General features: G+C 41.2%; 1 long non-coding RNA gene across 1 annotated transcript; it reads left to right on the forward strand.

Moving 5' to 3' along the window:
* Window positions 1-10691: 10691 nt before the first annotated feature.
* LOC121032611 (uncharacterized) lies at window positions 10692-12538 on the forward strand. Its single transcript, XR_005791386.1, has 2 exons — window positions 10692-11106; window positions 12220-12538. It is a non-coding gene; the product is annotated as an uncharacterized LOC121032611 (long non-coding RNA).
* The last annotated feature ends 5968 nt before the right edge of the window (window positions 12539-18506 follow it).

Raw genomic sequence — 18506 nt, forward strand, 5'->3', positions numbered from 1 at the left:
ACTGACAAATTCATAAAAAGACAAATTCATAACTTTATAAACTAAGCAAATGGTGTATTTAGCTGCCATCTCGTATGCAGGCTTTCAGCTGATGTCGTCAAAACCAATCACACAGAAATGGCATCTTTTTAGAAAAATAATGCGGTTTCTTTGTAATGATTTAGATCCAACTTGAGATTTAAGACAAAAGATTAATCAGTAACCAATACACTTAAAAGGATTGTGTTCACTCATCTCTATAATAGGCGAAGTACTGAAAAGAAATGTCACTAAAGGAATTTTCTCTTAAAATGCAATATTGGGCCACCCGTACTCACACACACGTGACCACACTCATCGAGAGACCTCTCTTAGCATTCTTCAATATCAAGGACATGAACATTAGACCAACTTCCTGACATAAAGGATATTCTGTGTGCTGAAAAGACATGTCTCAGGTTTACAGCGAAAGAAAACTACATTAAGGCCCAGAGGAAATGTAAAAGGGTCATCTGGTAGGGTGTGGTATGAATGGGTGACTTGAAAATAACAGCCAATTTGACGGAGAGAGAAGAGAAGAACAATTACTGGGCTTAGACTACAGGGCAAAACCTGTAAAATGTTAGAAGCACTTAAAAATCAATAAACAATGTACAGGATTAAGAAAAAGCAATCACTCTGAAAAGCCTCTAAATGAAAAAAAGTGTTTTTAAAATCCTTAAAATGACTATTTCTGTTGGGAAGAAACACATGTTTCTACCTATGTGAAATTTGATTTCCTGAAGAGAACTGAATGCTGTATAAAACAGCGGAGTAGCTTTCCTAATCGTACAGAGTCTGTTTGAAAACATGAAAGACTGGGGGCACCTGGGTGGCTCAGTCAGGGAAGCATTCAACTGCAGCTCAGGTTGTGATCTCACGGTTCGTGGGTTTGAGCTCCGCGTTGGGTTCTGTGCTGCCAGCTCGGAGCCTGGAGCCTGCTTGGGATTCTGTGTCTCCGTCTCTCTCTCCCCCTTCCCGACTCATTCTCTCTCCCTCTCTCTCTCTCTCAAAATAAATAAATATTAAAAAAAAAAAAACATGAAAGATCGAGCCTAAAAGGAGTCCTCATTCTTTGTGACCCATAATTAACCCAAGTAAAAAATCTTGCAGTGTCACCGATATCCTTTGGAATTTCAAATGAGATTAATGTTGCTTTTTAATCCATATAAATAATGATAATAATAGAAGATACAATTCGGACCTTGAAAGACACCCGGTTGTTACTTCAAATCACGTGATCTCCAGGGGTCCCCCGAAGCTGCTATATCTTCTCTCTCAGATGACGTGTAAAATAGAACACCGTTCACCCCCTCGACACTATAGAGCTTGCCTGTGGCTTTGTGATCATTACATATAATTGGATATCCCAAATAACCACCCCCCCCCTTTAAGGTTCAAAAGCTGAATTGCAATTACAGGGCCCCTCCGCCATGTGACACACAGGTCTGGGTATCACGGTTTGGATACCTCCGGGAGACCATTCTGCCCACCATCTAGAGAGCATATGGGAGCATGTGGATAACTGAACTGTTTGTTTGTTTGTTTGTTTGTTTGTTTGTTTGTTAATACGCATCAGTTTCCTAGGACTGCCGTAACAAACTGCCAAAAACTGGATGGCTTTAGCAAGAAATTTTGTGTCTCGACAGCTCTGGGAGCTAGAAGTCCAAAACCAAGGTTCTGGTCAGACTGGTTCCTTCTGAGGCTGTAAGGGAAGGGGGTCTCCGAGGTCCGTCTTCTTGCTCTTCTCCCTGTACGCTCGCCTGTGTCCAAATCACCCCTCTAATGAAGAAACCATCGTGCTGGATTAAGCATTCAGCGTATTCTGGTACGACCTCATCTTAACTAATTACATTTGCAATGGTTGTGTTTTCAAATAAAGTCGCATCAGGAGGTACTGGGGTGTTAGAACTTCCAGACGTTAATTCTGAAGGGGACACACTTCAACACTTTACACATTGATAAGAGGTATTTCTTTCAAATTTTAAGAATTAAGTATAACATATTTTCATGATGTAATTCTTTTCAGAGACATATTCTTTTTTTTTTTAATTTTTTTTCAACGTTTTTTATTTATTTTTGGGACAGAGAGAGACAGAGCATGAACGGGGGAGGGGCAGAGAGAGAGGGAGACACAGAATCGGAAACAGGCTCCAGGCTCTGAGCCATCAGCCCAGAGCCTGACACGGGGCTCGAACTCACGGACCGCGAGATCGTGACCTGGCTGAAGTCAGACGCTTAACCGACTGCGCCACCCAGGCGCCCCTTCAGAGACATATTCTTAAGCATTCTGGGTCACGAAAAAGATCCATAAATAAGGACTACAGAAGATAGAAGATAATTTTTTCATAATCATCTAAGGGAAACTCTCTTTTGCTCTTGGAAGAAAGCAGCCCCGGTAAAATTAAAAAGTCAAATTTCACAGTTATTATTCCCAGCCTCAAATTTTTCCAAAAGAAATACCTATTTCCTTAAAAATCAGAAAACCTTAATACATTGTGTAAGTTCCAGAATTAAATTATCCCCGGGCACACCCTTCCTAGCTAGCTCTCGAGCTGGTAGGATTTTTGGTTTTACAGATATCACTGTGGTTATCTCGGGGCACACCTTAGGCATCAATCCCAGTGTAAGTCCCTAATTAGCCCCGGGGGGTGGCAAATCATTGCACCACTCCACGGCCTGGAGGAATGATGACAGCTCACAGAGTCCCTGTCCTTGCAGCTTTAGGATAAATCCTACACTTAACGCTTCAGAGGTCTTTGTATATTGTTTGCAGGACAAGAGCAGAAACAGGTTCCTACAGACCAGAAACACAGGATACCGTCCCTCCTGTGATATAGACACAGTACTCCAAATTAGAGGGGATATTATATATAGGACATCGAGCATAGTATAAGACCGCTACAAATTTATGGAAAAATGTTTACATAAAAAGTGGACTTCAGCACTCAGTGATATAGCCCCCAAATCCTATAGTAGATGACTGCTCACACCATCACTCATTCATTCTACAGACCTTTATTGAGTACTCTGAGTGCAAAGCACCACAACAGGAGGAGTGAGAAATCACGAGTGATGCGCACTTTGATCTTATAGGCGCTATTGTTCAGCCCCACGGAATTGCAGGGAAACCAAGTAAAGGAATCTCTCTCTGCTCCACATCTTTTAAATTAAAAGGACCAATTCAGGAAAACAAAATCCTTTTCATCAACAGCCTGCGTATTTTTAGACTCCCGCTGGACAAAAATGTCCAAGGGCAAAATCCGCCACGGAGATAATAAGAAAGAAGGACTCTCTACAGCAGCAGGTGTGAGATGAACGGAAGCATGACAGGGTTACCTATGGCTTCCAATTTTCCAGAAAGGGCTTTTCTGCCTGGTTAGGCAAGAAGAAGAAAGTAAAGGCGAAAGATGGAAGGAAACATTTTGCCAAGTTTAAATCTGTCTTGGAATATGTTTCTTCAAGATTTACAATAGAGTTTGGGGCACCTGGGTGGCTCAGTCGGTTAAGCATCTGACTTCGGCTCAGGTCATGATCTTGCGGTTTGCGAGTTCAAGCCCCACATTGGCCTCTGTGCTGACAGCTCGGAGCCTGGAGCCTGCTTCGGATTCTGTGTCTCCCCCTCTCTCTGCCCCTCCCCCACACGTTCTGTGTCTCTCTGTCTCTCTGTCTCTCTGTCTCTCTCTCTCTCTCTCTCTCAAAAATGAATAAAACTTTAAAAAAAAGATTTTCAATGAGTTCAAAGCTTTTAGTTTCTCAGGTTTTTTTTTTTTTTTTTCCTATCGAGAAATTGAAACATGTCATAGAAAATGAACCCTGGAAACAAAAAGATATGTGGATAGATGTTTTCCATGAAATAGTTTACACATCAATACATTTAATCAGACACTTAATTCATTAAATCTCAAGATTCAAGAATATTGTGTGTTTGATTAATCAAAGCGGCCATTAAACTGAGGCGGCTCTAATGGCCTGGCAACCTACAGAAGCAAACCAAAATCTAACGCCTCAAGGTGACGAAATCAAAATATTGAGGATGACCCATCACGAAGAGCCAGCTAGGCTGTAAGCCGTAGCCAGCCAATGATTTCCTTTCTTGTTTCTGCACTTTCTCTACTATCTTTGCCCTGGCTCCTGTCCACTCTGGCGCTGTTAGTCATAAATTCAAGTACAAACTGACTCCACTCAATCCTTTGCTGGGTCCCACTAGGCCAAAATCAAGTGCCACGTTTTCCCTGGAGGCTCTGGGAAAGACCCCACTTCAAGCTCCTTCAAGTTGTTGGCACGATTCAGTTTCTAGCAGCACTAGAAGGAGGGGCTGGGCTCCTCCTTTCGTTGCTGGCTGTCGGCAGGTGTCTCTGTCAGCACCAGAGGGCTTCCAATGTTCCTCGTCATGTCGCCGCTTCCGTCTCCAAACCAGCAACGGTGGGGTCCAGGCCTTCTCATACTTCAAATGCCCCTCCATGTCTCCACTGCCTTCTCCTTCGGCCGCAGCCGTCCTTTGAGTCCAGGTACAGAAAATCCTGTGCTTTTTTTAAAGGCTCATGGATTAAATTGGACCCACCCAAGCATTCCAAGAAAATTTCTCTATTCTAAGGTGCATAAGCCTAATTGCATAAGTAAGGTCTCTTTTGCCACATAACATGACATAGTCACATGTTCTGGTTTTAGGTTGTGGACATCTCTGACAGGCCATTCTACCTATGACAAATACAGTTACTGAGGCAAGTTGCTAAGTGATGTTTCTTTCAAAATTGAAAAATTAGGCATAAAAATAATTCCATAAAGCAGTATTTTTCAGATATAATGTACAACATAAGTAAAGCCAACAATCTTGCTTTGGGATTATTTACACTCACTAGAATCAAGAAAAATTACTCATTAACTGCCTTTATTGAGTTATTACAGTCTAATGAAGGCTGGAGAATATATCATTAGCCTTATTGTTGAAGTCGATAGTGGTTGAGTGACTCATCACCCATCATTCATCAATGACCTCCAAGTCTTTACTATGTGATAGATTAGTTCATATTGATTAATGTGAAAATAGGCTCATGCCATTTTTCTTGGTAACCCAAGATAGACAATGTTAAAAGCCGTGAAAATAGCTTCCAATAATTAAAGGTTATCCACAGGAGAACAGTGGACGGCAGCCATGTTGTGATTAGGTATCATTCTACAGATAAGGCATTTGCTAAAGACAAGTGAAAACAGGTTCTCCGTCCTGATATTTGTTTTCCTACCTCTGGGCTTGGCATGTGATGCTGTTATAGAAGCCTCTATTTCTAGACATTTCATTCCAGGAATGATATAATCAAGTGATACGTGACAACGTGTTACCTCACTGTTAGTAAGTGTGGTATTGGCAGTAAATTACCACTACCCCGTGGGTTACAAATGTGCATGTTTGTGGGTGCTGCCTGAGGCCATCAAAACAGGCTTTAATATATTTGCATATTGTCAGAAAAATTCATTAACCTTTTTATTTTCAGAGAGAACTGTGTGAAGTATTCCAACCCATTAGAAACCATGGGAACAAATATAAATTGAATCACTTGGATATTTAGGTTTCTAGTTTCTTGTCACATTGAAGAATAAGTAGCACCACAGGATTTCCAATATCCACCTCTCTCCACTTGATACAGAAGGCATTTTGATCCATAATTAAATTTGTGCTCTTTCTCGCTAACAGAATTGAAATATCCTACAGTGTTTTATAAGAAGTTTTGACATTCTCTTTCCATTTAGAGCCATGTTACGACAGCTCACAATTTTCCCTCCAAAAGGGCATGGAAAACACATCACACGCTAATTGAGGCCCTGCCTAATCAGGCAAAAATCAGATCTCTTTCAGCCAAACTGTAGCTGATGGTAACCCTGGATGTATAATAAACCAAGTCAAGTTACCTCCAAAAATGAAACAGTAAGGAAATATACTTTGTTCGACTATAAATGTTTCTCATTCTGAAAATTACTCCTTCTCCCCTCTCTCTTTCTTCTCCTCCTCCTCCACTAATGAAGTGGTCTGAGCTCGCAAAGCAACAAGATCTGATGGTTATCTGATTACAGGTAATAACAAATCTAAACACAGAATGATGCCATATGCGGAGAAATGAAGTCAGTTCCACTAATCAAAACACAAAACAGCATCAAGGCATCTCTGCTAAAGAGACAATGCAGAAATGTGTAGTTTAGGTATTTGAAATATACTGGTCCCATAGATAAAATCACTCCTGCTTATTGTTATGAAGGAATTAATTAATATAATGTGTTCATTCCATCCTTTTTAACCTTTCTTTCAACAGACATTTGACCAAGAGGCTACCATACACCAAGCATTGTGGTTGGTGGCTGGGGATCAAATGGTTACAAATCCAATCCAATTCTTGCCCTTGTGAATCTTAACAGTTTGTTAGGGAAGAAAGATAATAATCAAATAATCACAGTGAAAAATTAAGTAGAAATTAGAATACGTGTCATAAGGAAAAGAGCATAGAACAGGGCACCAGGAAGGCTTTCCCAAAAACACGACCTTTGTGATCTTGAGATCTGCAGATTGAGTAGGAATTAATTAGGCAAAGTAAGTGCAGGGAGGTAAGAGCCTTTCAAGCAGACCCTGAGGGAGGGAGGAGTGTGTGTGTGTGTGTGTGTGTGTGTGTGTGTGTGTGTGTGTGTGTGTATGTGTTACTTTGAGGAAGAAACCAAGAGATACAAAACTTTCGAGATTTGTTTCCGCGTATTTCAGGAGTTAGTTTATCAAAGATGGGATCCAGAGAAAGAAAGAATTCTTCTTGTGGTCTGAGAGTCTTTGAGCAGTTTAGGTCCATCGACACATGTGGGCACTAAAGTCATTAGGGCTTTCCAAGAAAACTGAGGAGGAGTGGTCACGGGGACTCAAGTGTCGCAAGGCTCAGTGGGGAACATTTCGGGCACTCTTGCTTTCTCTGTCTCTCTTGTTGGTCCGCAGCGATTTTGAGTCTCATCATTTGACCACATCTTGCTTTTGTTTTGTTTTCAGGATGCTTGATCTATACCACTGGTCAACAGCAGCCTTAGCCTCTTTGCCAATGACTGCCAACAGAGCTTCTTATAACTTGTAGTTGAATTTCAATCATTTGTTGAGTGGGTGGCTACATAAAAGCATTACAACCTCTGGGAAAAAAACAGATCCATGATTATGGAGGCAAACATTAACGTGAGAATTTAGTAATTCTTGTAAGTGAATCTAGTGAGACTTGCACAATGCCTCTTCTTTTTTAATGTTTATTTATTTACTTTAAAAAAAATTAATGTTTATTTCTAAGAGAAGGAGAGACACAGTGTGAGTGGGAAGGGGCAGAGAGAGAGAGAGAGGGATATACAGAATCTGAAGCAGGCTCCAGGCCTGAGCTGTCAGCACAGAGCCTGATGCGGGGCTCGAACTCACCAGCTGTGAGATCATGACCTGAGCCAAAAATCAAGAGCCAGACGCTTAATGCACTGTATCACTCAGGTGTCCCAGGCTTTAGACAATGCTTCTTAACCAAGATTCTGTCTGATCTGGGATCGGCCAGAACAATGTCATCCCCACCCAGGTCTGCAGAAAGGGAGGCTTAATATTAATAAGTTTGTATGTAATACTAATTTACCCAAAATGATTTGAATAGGGGAAGAAACTTAAAGAATGTCATTTTTACAATCAAAATCCTTAAACCAACAGAGAAGGAAGATAATAGGAAAAAAAAGGAAAGAGATAAAGAAGGGGCTGGCAATCAATTGCTTCCAGCATTAATGGGTTTGGATCTGAAGTTCTGGAGAAAGATGTCTACTTTAGGATGTCATTTGCTTCTGGAGAGCCTAAGAGATTCTCAGTGCTTGATCTTACATGGCCGTTCATGTCTAGGAGGTGGGTGTATTTGCCTTTTTAACTAAGAGACATGAATCCAAGGAGCAGTTCCCAGGAGTTTCACTGCAGTGCTTGTGGTGCAGGGCCCCTCCAATAAGGTTTAAGAGCATTTTTACATTGGTTTCCTCTTCAGTAGAGCAGGTCTCTGGGCTGAACATCTTGCTTCCTATGATTTATCTCTGGGTAAAATCAAATGGGCTTAATGAAAATAAGCTTGGCCTTAAAGTTCTACAACTTTAAATGTATCAGCCTGTGACTAGTGGGCGTCAAAGACAGGACAGATATCTCCATATGAATGGGCGTCCGGTGGCCAGCTCACAGGGAGATAGTCTATAAATTCCTGTTACAATGGGCTTAATAGCCAGGGGAGCTAAGAGGAAAACCTTTGACCACAGCAACTGAAGTTGCCCACAGAGTATTGCAAGCTTCCATTTTAATGTGTCAATCGTTGCTGATTTCTCTGAGGATGGGGGGTGGGAGGACCCATGAAGCTTCTGGGTGACAGACAAAGCCTTACAAAGTCCCTTAATTTCTGTTCTGACTGCAAAGTACCCCTAAAAGTAGATGAATAGGTATTACTCAAGTGGGAATCCCAGAGTCTACTGTCTTGACAGTTACTTTACAGAAAGGAAATGATTCCAGCCTAGCAGAAAATAGACAATATCCTGGGATTAAGAACATATTCATAAACACAGGGAGCAACTGAATGAAATCCATTTGCACATGTTCTAAATGACCTAAAAAAGTCTGCGCTCGTGTCCTTGCCCCACCTTTACAGTTTTCAAAGGGTTTGGGACTTCACAGCTAGAAGGTGCAGCAAAGATGTGCTCTGACATCTCCCTAAGGTTTCCCTGTGAATACTTATTTAGGACATTTTTTGTACTTTCCTTTCCATGGACGGTAGGGCTTGGTTCTTTCAGACGCTCTATTTCAGCCTCTCAACGCAAACCAAATCACCATCTCGGTGCCACCAGATGCCATCTGGGTGAAGCAAGCAATCTGATCTTTTCCAATGTGTTATTTCAGAATCAGGTACTTGATTCTGGAATCAACTCAAGACTCGATGCCAATAGTCAGACATTCATTTTGGCTTTGAATTCTGGACTTGTTGGGTGTCCTGGATGTGTTAACATAGCTTGTTTAGCATATTCATCTGCTAAAAGATGAACCTTTGTTTCTCAAAACTGCTTTTATGTGGTTGCCTTGTTTAATGGGAGTACATCAGCTGCAATTAAGAAGTGGTGTTTCTTCCAAAGCAGACCCAAATCTTGAACCACTCCAAAACCATTTCTGTATAGACATTTGCTCGTTTACCTCAGCTAACTGGCAGGCCTTAGTAAGGGCTACACTTGTGGCAACGTGTGCATATTTCATGTCTCAGGGAGGGTTGGATTTGAACAAGCCTTAGTGGGTTCTGATTTTATATCCAGCTTGATAGCTTTCTTGTTCGGTTCTCAAACAGGATTCATCCATACATAATTCACAATCTAGGATGTCTAAAGGGGTTTCAAGAAGACCAGAGGAAGCCAAGAAAAAAGCTCCCAAATAAGTTCACAGCAGTCATGAGATTCTCTCTCCTCTGGGAGGAGAAGGACAGGTTTTAGGATGTTTCAGCAATGGATAGAAATGTGTGCAGGTAAAAGCTAAAGGATTTCAAAAGAAGTCATTCTAGAAACAGAAAGATGTCCTGTGCATTCAGTCAAAAGGACGGTCTGAATGGTGTGAGGGATCATGGGGTTAAGTGGAGATCTTAAGACTACGTCAGCAGGGCCCTCTGTTGACCTTGAACTGCTGCCACTGTGTGCAAACAAGGAAGGTAGGTTTTTGTAATGAAACAAATGTGAAGATTTAATCACCAATGGGTCTCTGATGTCCATGTTCTTGTTAAGTTAGAATTCACATAACTTGTGTCAACGTACAAATAGATTTATGATTATTGGAGAATCCTTTAAGTTGTAAAAGCCATTCTTCAGGAAGTCGGTGTAATACAAGGGCTCAGGAGTGTCAGTTTTCATTAGCTTATAGGAAAGAACAGCTGGTCCAAAAAAAGTTAGGAATCCAATGTCTCCAATATCCTTTGGGACCAAGAAATCCTCTAAGCTATCTTTTGTTAATTGGCCATGAAAGTCAGGAACAGGTTCCCATCTAAGAGGAAAGAGACTCTTAATTTTTAGTTTATGCCATGGCCAAGAAAATGCACTTGGCTTCTGGTAAAATTGGGAGTTTATCCTTAGAGACTCTGTGTCCCTGTACACTGATAATGTCAGCAAGTGGAAGAAATCAATTCTGCAAAACTCTCGATCTTGAGAACAAGCAGAAGATCATATATTGTATAAAAGTGGAGTCCTCGGGAAACTGGATGTCTCTAACGGTTCAGGTATAGTTTTGTATTTTCAGGAAGTAAGAGGATGCTCCCATGAACTCTTGGGCACAACGTTCTATGTGCATTGCTGATTTTCCCAAGTGAATGCCAAGAGGTACAGGGAGTCCAGGAGAAAGGATATACTAAAGAATGCTGAGCATAGTTCCATAGCTGTAAAGTATGCAGCAGTCTCAGGGATTGAGAATAGGATAATGTTAGAGATAACAGAGAAGTAGAGAAGTAAAATCTCCCTCATAGCCCTTAAATCTTGTGCAAAGTGGTATCCACACCGATGTGTCTTTGCGACAGACAGGAGTATTACAAGGGCTAGTATGAGAATAATAAGCCCTTGCTGCAGTCACATGGATATAATGGGCTATAGTCCTTCAATAGATTCCTTTTTTTCCCCCAGTGGCTATTGGGCATTTTCAGCAAGAATATAGCTAGATTTATTGAGATATTTACAAGTTCAGCCTCTTCTATGTGTCTCACATCTGAACCATCTTTAGTCAAGAGGCTATTAAGGACACATTCAAAGTCTGGGGTGTCCAGACAAGAGGCATCGGGGAGTGGTAATCAATTTGCACCATTATCAGGTTATAAGCCAGAGATTCTTCAGCCTCTAAGAGTTCTAGAAATACTCCATCTGGTCCACAGGTCATAATAGCACACCGTTTGCAAAGTAAATCTCATCAAACAGATTCAGCACTGGGCTTCTGTTTACTCCAACATCCTGAAGGGTGATATTGACCCATTACTATGGCCACTGCTCCTGCCAGCCCTTGCCAACAGAGGAGGGCCTCCACCAAGCTTCTTAGTGATGTTGGTGCCCCAAGTGCCAGTGAGTGATTAATACCCTTGGTGAATGTTGTGTCCTCTGGGCCTTCTCGAGGTCTTCCGGCCTTACCTGAAATATCCATAAATGCTATCTACTTCCCCTCGGCCTCTTTATTTCTTCCTCTCCCACCTTCCAGAGTAACTCAAGCATTTACCCTTCACTGAGGACAGACCATCCCTTTTTTCCAGAATTCTCAGAGATACTCCAGCAACAAAAACTCCCATTGCCTGGGTTCCTTGCCAGAATGTTAAACTCCAAGGCCTGAGAAAGTGCCCATAAGCTACTGAATTCTTGCTCGTCCAATTTTACATTCCAAACGCTTTGATCAAACAACTTCAAAATCCAACCCTAGGCACGCGACCCCAGCTTCAGCCAACTCACACCAACTAAGCTAATCCTTACAGCGTCTTCAGGATAAAGTCTCCTTCCTCCCTTTCAGGCCTGATATGTCTCTAGCTAGGTCATGTTGGGATCTACCTTTGCTACTGGCCTAGCATTGACTTAAAATATAGTGTATTAATAGGAAATCTGAGGTACAGGAAGGCCAACAGATCAGGAAATGATGGCCATTGAGAAGATAGTTTAATACTCACAGTTCCCAAGAGGAGAGGGCATGTCATGCCACAGAACGGCCACACAGGGAAGCCCTGTGATTTGTCAGGAGGCAGAGGGGGAGATGGGGAACTGGACGCCAGAGCTTTCACTGTGATTTCTACAGGAAAGAACAGGCTAAACATGGTAAGCAAGCTTAGTGTCTGGTTTGAGTAATTTCAGTGGTATCTGGGGCATGAGGTTATCCCTAGTTGTCCTGTACCTGGGCCTGGAGTGATTAGGGCAGATAGACAATGGCCTTGAGTGTGAGTGTAGACTCTGGATTAGTTGGTTTGTATCAGAAAAGGATTTTTCCTAAAGGTAGGGAGGGAGATGAGGGAGGCAGGAGGGCAAGGCAAGGTGACTCAGGTGTATTAACAGGTTGTCCATTATAAGGCATAACTAGCATATGCATATAGAACAGATACTCAAGCATCAAGTTTACAGAAGCTAGAAGCATGGTCAGTACAGGCACCTAGGAGAAGAGGCAGGGATAGCTCCTGACAGGTATCTGTTTCCTTGCAGGGGAAAACCTTCTGCAGCATCTTCAAGCACATCTTGACAGGGACAGACGGGCCCTATCTACAGTACCAAAATCTTCAGAGACATTCAGCCAGATAACCCCACCCATATTTCAAGGCCTCCCATTTTCCCAATCCTGTACATGACCCTAGTATTACACACCTATAATGGCTGAGCATTCAAACATCTCTGAAGCTCAGGACTCTAACCATAAAAGTATTGAGTCATCTGATTTTCCGCTACAGAAGACATGGCTTCCTTGTAAGCCACCGCAGAGTGCTCCCTGGCCCTCACAAAGTAACAAGTCTTTACTGCTAGTTAACAGCCTTTGATTCTTCATTATCCCTCATCAGGATATATCCGTCCAGGTTGGCCTCAACCAACTGATTCCGCATGGTCACTCCCCCCACCCTCCCCATGTCTCTCAGTTCATGAGTCATGGAGCACTGCAACGCGACTACTTCCTAGTTCCAGGGATAACCCAGGCCCCACACACCGCTCAGCATATTGTGTTCTTCACCACCGTCTGGTGAATCAGTCCAAAATCTCTATCTTCTTGCCAAGTTTTTGGACCATTCTTGGTACCACTGGTTTTACTTTGCCAAGAATCAGCCTCCAAGATGAGATGAGATACACAAGAAACACACTGAAGGAGGAGAGAGGAGAAAGCAAGGAAATAATTCAGATCACAGTGCGAGTCTCACACTTGCATAAAGAGAGAGGGAATGAGGAAGCACAGAATAAAAGGAGTGTTGGGTTTCGGGGGTGAGAAAAGTGGGTGATGGACATTGAGGAGGGCACTTGTTGGGATGAGTACTGGATGTTGTTGTATGTAAGTGATGAATCATGGGAATCTACTCCTGAAGCCAAGACTACACTGTATGTGAGCTAACTTGACAATATAAAAAAAAAAAAAAAAAAAAAAAAGAAGGAGTTTTGGACTGCAGGACAATTCAAGAAATGTTCAGTCAAGTCCTCAAGTGAAAGTCACCCTCAGGATGAGCCCTGCCTCTTCAGAATGAGACTCTTAGTATTCCCGCCACACTGCCTCACAGACTGGGAGCAGCCAACAGAAGCACGGCCCCAAGGGGAATGTGACAGATGATCCAAAAGGTATCAGCTGGGGCCATCCTTCAGAGAGACATTCTCGCCTTCTCTCAAACGCAGCAATATAACTTTCAACTTCACTGACTGACCCAAATTCAAATTAACCTGTACAAAACAGAAATGTAAAATGATTCTTGACTGTACTGTATAAGGGTACATTTCTATTTAATTGTATTTATGATGCTTTAAAACAATCCCTCTTTGGGGATTACTACCATATCTGCACATGTAGCTAAATGGTATTATTTCTTATGTTTCCGTCTAAGATATCCTCAGACATCCCATCATCCCAAAACCTTCATTTGGAAAGAGTAGGCAGTTTACAAATCCTGTGAGCTACAGGACTATGAAGTTTCACCCATTCATTCATTCATTCTTCCATGTTTTCATCAATTCAATGCCACTATTATTCATCCTCTATGTACCAGGCACTCTGAAACTCTGCAAGCCCATAAAGCTGATAGCATGCAATTACTGAAAACACACAATGAGCAACTACTTCCTAGAGTCGTCTCCCCATCCACGGGTTACCACTGATAGGACTATATGCTCTACAAATTATGTAAGCTCTCCTATCCTAACAAGCACATCAGACACAATCAGAAAGAAACAATTTCCAGCTGTTTTTCCTACAAAGCATACATATGTAGATTTTGCCACCAGACTCCTAACTACATGAATGAAAACCTACATTTTCCTCAGGAAAGATTTTATAAACCACTTACTGAGTCAACTTTGGATGCAGTCACAGCATATTGCGAACCAAGGAGAGAAGGTTTCGTATCAGAATAACCTTAGGGCAAGTAGAAAGGTAAAAAATGTTTCTGAAATTATCCAATGGCTATTCAAAGAGGCTGGCTACAATTAAACCTTGCCTCCAACAGGGCAAAACACAGAACATTTAGATACCATATTAGTTTAACAGACCTGCAAGGTAGTTGATGTTTTGACATTAATTGAAAAGAACGCTGTATTTGCTAGAGTTGGAATTTCTGAGACTGTCAATGCACTTACTGAAAATTCATTTGAGAATTCCCTTCTGATGTCTGTTTAACCTGAGTTTCAAACCCCCAGGAAAACCATGATCTCTTCATCTATATCTTATACAGCAGGAGGCAAGACACTTAATAAACTGAACAAACTTTAGAAAGATGGAAGTCTTAAATTTGAATTCAACCCATGGCTTACTTGCTACGGACGCTCTTTTTCCTGGAAAAACCTCAGGCTGTTACAAATGAGAAGCAGAGGTGGTGGCCTACCCCATCACATACAAATGTTTCCTGTCTGTTTGAGGGCAGCAGTTGTGATTGAGTTGTTTCTCCTAAGGCGGACCAAGAGGAGTATCTCTCCATAAAAACAATCAGATGTAAGGTAATGACAGGTCAGAGTGATTGATGACAATAACAACAAAAGAAGGGTACCAATCAGCAGAAGAAACAATTCATATAAAATAAATGAGTGATCCCAAAGGGCTTTAACTTTTTAAGGAGAGGGATTTTTTTTAATGTTTATTTATTTGGGGGGGGGGGTAGAGCGTGAGGGGGGAGGGGCAGAGAGAGAGGGAGACACAGAATCTGAAGCAGGCTCCAGGCTCTGAGCTGTCAGCACAGAGCCCGACAAGGGGCTCAAACTCACAAACCATGAGATCATAACCTGAGCCAAAGTCAGAGGCTTAACTGACAGAGCCACCCAAGCGCCCCCAGGAAAGGGATTTTTAAATCTAGGGGTCATCAGGAGACAAGGTCATCAATGGTAACTCATGATCATTACTGTCACAACCCTCCCCCCCAAAACCGTTACACAGATGAGTTGGTTCATGCATGCATTCATTCATTCATTCATTCACTCATTGTGTTCTTGGATGTGTAGCTCATGAAGGATGGTATTCTTGAATGACTGTCACTTTTTAATACTGAGAAGGCAATGGGTTTGTAGCTCTCCTTCAAGTGTAAGAATATAGGCAGAGGCTGAAAGAAGTCTTTAAAACAATGGGACTGAAATGAGCCTATTTTGCTTCCCACAGCTCTATTGACAAAATGAATTTGTTTTGTGATTTCAGGTCAGATATTTTGGCTTTACAAAATTACAGTAGAATGGAAATGCTTACCAAGAATTTTATTGAGCCACTGGTCTACAAATAACCCATAGAATTTGGTATCTGTAAGCAATGTGTGGACATGAACATTTAAAGCCCCAACTCTGCTATATAAGGGCTATAAAACTGTCCTTCATTCTATACTGTCAAGGTCAAAAGAATAAAACAAATCCAAATAATTTTTTTCTAAGATCCATATGCACCAAGAAACTCTAAAAATCTCTGGGGGTAAAAAGAACTCTTTCTAGTCTGGCTTTGTATTTCCTCTCTGTTCCTAACTGTTCAGAAACATACCCAAGCGATTCAATATCATCACAGGCTACTCACCTCCACATTTCTCGCTTTCAAATAGTTTATACTGTGAAATCACAAAGGCACTTATTGTCATTCTCAAAAGACAGAATCACTCTCCTATCACATCAAAAGCATTTGAATAGTTCCTCTAGTTACGGAGAAGGTTAAAGCTAAAATGTTGAAGCCGTTGCATTATTACTTTGAAATGAAATGGCAAACCACATCAGACAGTTCAACTGGCACAGAGCTGCGCATGCTTGGAAAACTGGAGACACACGCTTAGACTGTGCTCAGCATCTCTTACATTTGATGCATGTTTATTCTCCATGTGCAAGCCTCCATATGTTCTAGTTTTCCATTAAGAAACAATAGGGGGGTCCTTCTGAAGCTAATTTAGCACCTGTGAATTCCCATAGGCTGTAACCAGGGACAGTAATCCGTTTGAGTAAGTGACTGCCTTAAATTTCAAACGTACTACGTTCAACTATTTTCATGAGGTGTTCATTTTTAATTTTAGTGATTATGTGCAATGGACAGAAGTACAGTGGCTAATAGACATACAATTTTAACTTTCTGATAACAGAAGTATGAAAAGTTCCTCAACTTTGACATCAGCGTGACTCTTTGAAATCCTGACATCATCACAAGTCCCGAATAACCAAGCAATACTTAGGTTAAAGATAAAAAGATCTCGTATCGTAGACTTCTTCACAGGTCCTTCAGACCTTGAGTGTTTTGTATGCATGGATTACACATAAAATACTCCCTTTTTCTGGATTCATCTTCCAGTTATGTGAGAGCTGGACTATTTTCCTCAAGCTTTTAGCAGATTCCAGCAACAGCCTTCTAGAATAAACTCCCAAGTAAGGCAGGCCACTGTGATTCTCTTTTTCTGAAGATGTGGGTTCCCTCTTGAGTACCATGAAACCATATCGATTTTTCTCCAGGTAATTCAGCAACTGAGCCAGACTGTGTTGGCTGCTATGGAGAAACTTTCTCTTAAAGAATTTACACAATTGCAATAAAATACTAACATTTCCAACGACACTACAACCTTCCAAGGGAGCACTCATTGGTTTAGGATCTCTTTATGAAATCAGACTAAAAGAATAACGATCTGTCTGAGGCAGGGCTATAACATTGTTTCTTGGCCTTTTTAACCCACCGCCCCCTCTGCAAAACAAATCATCAATCCATACCTGGCTTTGCAATTAATTCATTCAGACTTGGAAATGAATTAGAACTTTGGGATGTGAGCACATGCATTCTTCACCTGTACACATTCCCTTCCCATAGTGCCCACTTCTCCTTCTACCTCCCCTTGTGAATCATTTTCCCAGAAAGACAAAACTAGAGAGAAATCTGCACGCTGCAACAGAAGGAGTTTATTATCAACATAACACAAGCTAACAATAGATGTCCCCACAATGACTAATAAAACCACAAAATAGAGACTCATGAGAAAGTATTAAAGAACATTCTAGATAAGGTACAGTCCTGATCTTTTAGGGTAAACCACATACAGCTAATCTTCTGAGAAAATTCCTTCCCCAGATCTTGGCAAGACTTACTTCTTCCCTCCCACTAGTTCCCTGTGCAAATGTCGCATCATCAGAGGACTTCCCTGAATAAAGCAGCAAATGTAATACTTTTCCTATCCACATCACTCACGGTGCCTGGGTTTTTCCTCCTAGCACTGACTATTGTCTAATTTTATATTATGTACTTACTTGCTTTCTGATTATTTCTCTCTCCCACTAGAATGCAGGCTGCATGAGGGCTTGGTCTGTTACTTTCATCTGTGTTTCTGGACAGGGACCCTGAGCCCCTGGACCCGCGGTACTTGGTAGGCACTCAATACATGTGTATTAAAGGAGTAAATGAATACATGTGTCTTGAATTCCAGATGTCAAATCACTCATTTATAATTAGTGCAATCCACCAAGGGGGGAAACAGGATGATGCACTTTACCCCAATGTTTACAACAGTGCTATCAACAATGGAAAGAGCCCAAACGTCCATCTAATGATGAATGGATAAAGAAAATGTGGGATACACACACACACACACACACACACACACACACACACACACACTGGAATACTATTAGGCGATCAAAAAGAATGAAATCTTGCCATTTGCAACAACATGGATGGAACTAGAGTATATTATGCTAAGCAAAATAAGTCAGAGAAAGACAAATGTATGATTTCACTCATATGCGTAATTGAAGAAACAAAACAGATGAACACAGGGGAAGGGAAGGAAAAATAAAATCAAAACAGAGAGGGAGGAAAACCATAGAGACTCTTAAATACAGAGAACAAACTGAGGGTTGCTGGAGGGGTATTGGGTGGTGGGATGGGCTAAATGGGTGATGGGCATTATAAGGAGGGCACTTGTTGGGATGAATACTAGATGTTAAATGGAAGTGATGAATCACTAGGTTCTATTCCTGAAACCAATACTACACTGTATGTTAGTTAATTAGCTTCAATTTAAGTAAACAAATTTAAAATTTTTTAAAAAAGGAAAAAAAAAAAGTCCTAACAGAAAAAAAAAAAATATGATCACAAGGTTTATGCCTCAAAACCTAGAGAAATAAATAAAATTAAATTTTGCAGCTTCTAAAACATACATAGATATGTTATTATATCTTCCCCCAAGCACAGAAATCCATAGTCTCCAAACCACTAATATTATTTTTAGATTACATAATTATTTTAGAAATAATACCTAAAACATATGAATAAGCTGTGTGCAACCATGAAGCCCTCAAGAACTTAAAGAGCT

The sequence above is a fragment of the Herpailurus yagouaroundi genome, unplaced genomic scaffold, assembly GCF_014898765.1.
Source record: "Herpailurus yagouaroundi ecotype Mexico unplaced genomic scaffold, PumYag 142, whole genome shotgun sequence".
In the NCBI taxonomy this organism is placed as follows: domain Eukaryota; kingdom Metazoa; phylum Chordata; class Mammalia; order Carnivora; family Felidae; genus Herpailurus; species Herpailurus yagouaroundi.